The following is a 3,250-nucleotide window of genomic DNA, read 5'->3' on the forward strand; positions in this document are numbered from 1 at the left end:
GTCCCATTATCCACAGACGAGAGTAAAGCCATGTCCCTGGTGCTTATGCCAGGTGGAGGGGAGTCCTCCCCGGTGTCCCATTATCCACAGACGAGAGTAAAGCCATGTCCCTGGTGTTTATGCCAGGTGGAGGGGAGTCCTCCCCGGTGTCCCATTATCCACAGACGAGAGTAAAGCCATGTCCCTGGTGTTTATGCCAGGTGGAGGGGAGTCCTCCCCGGTGTCCCATTATCCACAGACGAGAGTAAAGAAAATGTGACGGGGAGGCAGAGTGATTGAGGCCAAAAGGTGGATCGGTAGGAAAGAAGGGTCAAAGGACTGAAAGCCTCTCAGTGGTGCTGAGGTTTGAAGAAGGTTGTACCTGGAAAAGTACAGAGAGGATTGCTTCCTTTCAATGTTAGAGATTTAGTCCATTCACCGTTGTTCTAAATGCCAAAGAATGAATGGGACATGTAGCTGTTCACGGTAGAAGGAAACACAATATGTGCCGAGTGTGGAGGGATACGTGATTACGGTGAATGAGGGAGTCATGTGAACACAATATGTGCCGAGTGTGGAGGGATACGTGATTACGGTGAATGAGGGAGTCATGTGAACACAATATGTGCCGAGTGTGGAGGGATACGTGATTACGGTCAAGTGCTGTAATTGTGGGGATGGGGAAAGGGGGGGGAGAGGGGGAGGGAGGGGGAGAGGGAGAGAGACAGGGGGGAGAGAGGGGGAGAGGGGGCTGGGGGGAGAGGGGGGGGGGGAGGGGAGAGGGGCTGGGGGAGGGGGGGAGGGGGGGCTGGGGGAGAGGGAGGGGGAGAGGGGGGCTGGAGGAGAGGAGGGAGCTGGTGGAGAGAGAGAGAGGAGAGAAAGGGGGCTGGGGGAGAGGGAGGGGGAGAGAGGGGTGAGGGGGAGGGGGCTGGGGGAGAGGTGCAGGGGCTGGTAAGAGGGAGGGGGGACTGAGGGGGGGGAGAGAGGAGAGAAAGAGAGGGGGAGAGAGGGGCTGGAAAGAGAGTATTAAATAGGGAGAGTCAGGCTGATGGAGCTTCCATGGGGGAGACTGAGAGGCTGGGGGCAGAGGGGGTCTGGATATTTTTAATAGCAAAAGAGCCTGCATCATATGCAGAGGGTGAAATAAGCTAAAGACCAGTCAGGCTTGGAGCTCTGGGGGCCTGGCGGGTACTAAATAGACTACTGTCAGGCTGATGGAGGCAATGGCTGGTCCTGTATTAAATAGACCTACTGTCAGGCTGATGGAGCTGCCATGGCTGGTCCTGTACTAAATAGACCTACTGTCAGGCTGATGGAGCTTCCATGGCTGGTCCTGTACTAAATAGACCTACTGTCAGGCTGATGGAGCTGCCATGGCTGGTCCTGTACTAAATAGACCTACTGTCAGGCTGATGGAGCTTCCATGGCTGGTCCTGTACTAAATAGACCTACTGTCAGGCTGATGGAGCTGCCATGGCTGGTCCTGTACTAAATAGACCTACTGTCAGGCTGATGGAGCTTCCATGGCTGGTCCTGTACTAAATAGACCTACTGTCAGGCTGATGGAGCTTCCATGGCTGGTCCTGTACTAAATAGACCTACTGTCAGGCTGATGGAGCTTCCATGGCTGGTCCTGTACTAAATAGACCTACTGTCAGGCTGATGGAGCTGCCATGGCTGGTCCTGTACTAAATAGACCTACTGTCAGGCTGATGGAGCTTCCATGGCTGGTCCTGTACTAAATAGACCTACTGTCAGGCTGATGGAGCTTCCATGGCTGGTCCTGTACTAAATAGACCTACTGTCAGGCTGATGGAGCTTCCATGGCTGGTCCTGTACTAAATAGACCTACTGTCAGGCTGATGGAGCTTCCATGGCTGGTCCTGTACTAAATAGACCTACTGTCAGGCTGATGGAGCTTCCATGGCTGGTCCTGTACTAAATAGACCTACTGTCAGGCTGATGGAGCTTCCATGGCTGGTCCTGTACTAAATAGACCTACTGTCAGGCTGATGGAGCTGCCATGGCTGGTCCTGTACTAAATAGACCTACTGTCAGGCTGATGGAGCTGCCATGGCTGGTCCTGTACTAAATAGACCTACTGTCAGGCTGATGGAGCAGCCATGGCTGGTCCTGTACTAAATAGACCTACTGTCAGGCTGATGGAGCTTCCATGGCTGGTCCTGTACTAAATAGACCTACTGTCAGGCTGATGGAGCTTCCATGGCTGGTCCTGTACTAAATAGACCTACTGTCAGGCTGATGGAGCTGCCATGGCTGGTCCTGTACTAAATAGACCTACTGTCAGGCTGATGGAGATGCCATGGCTGGTCCTGTACTAAATAGACCTACTGTCAGGCTGATGGAGCTGCCATGGCTGGTCCTGTACTAAATAGACCTACTGTCAGGCTGATGGAGCTGCCATGGCTGGTCCTGTACTAAATAGACCTACTGTCAGGCTGATGGAGCTTCCATGGCTGGTCCTGTACTAAATAGACCTACTGTCAGGCTGATGGAGCTTCCATGGCTGGTCCTGTACTAAATAGACCTACTGTCAGGCTGATGGAGCTTCCATGGCTGGTCCTGTACTAAATAGACCTACTGTCAGGCTGATGGAGCTGCCATGGCTGGTCCTGTACTAAATAGACCTACTGTCAGGCTGATGGAGCTTCCATGGCTGGTCCTGTACTAAATAGACCTACTGTCAGGCTGATGGAGCTGCCATGGCTGGTCCTGTACTAAATAGACCTACTGTCAGGCTGATGGAGCTGCCATGGCTGGTCCTGTACTAAATAGACCTACTGTCAGGCTGATGGAGCTTCCATGGCTGGTCCTGTACTAAATAGACCTACTGTCAGGCTGATGGAGCTTCCATGGCTGGTCCTGTACTAAATAGACCTACTGTCAGGCTGATGGAGCTGCCATGGCTGGTCCTGTACTAAATAGACCTACTGTCAGGCTGATGGAGCTTCCATGGCTGGTCCTGTACTAAATAGACCTACTGTCAGGCTGATGGAGCTTCCATGGCTGGTCCTGTACTAAATAGACCTACTGTCAGGCTGATGGAGCTTCCATGGCTGGTCCTGTACTAAATAGACCTACTGTCAGGCTGATGGAGCTTCCATGGCTGGTCCTGTACTAAATGACCATGTCCCTGGTGCTTAGACCTACTGTCAGGCTGATGGAGCTTCCATGGCTGGTCCTGTACTAAATAGACCTACTGTCAGGCTGATGGAGCTTCCATGGCTGGTCCTGTACTAAATAGACCTAC

This window comes from Oncorhynchus tshawytscha, unplaced genomic scaffold, assembly GCF_018296145.1.
Source record: "Oncorhynchus tshawytscha isolate Ot180627B unplaced genomic scaffold, Otsh_v2.0 Un_contig_721_pilon_pilon, whole genome shotgun sequence".
Lineage (NCBI taxonomy): Eukaryota > Metazoa > Chordata > Actinopteri > Salmoniformes > Salmonidae > Oncorhynchus > Oncorhynchus tshawytscha.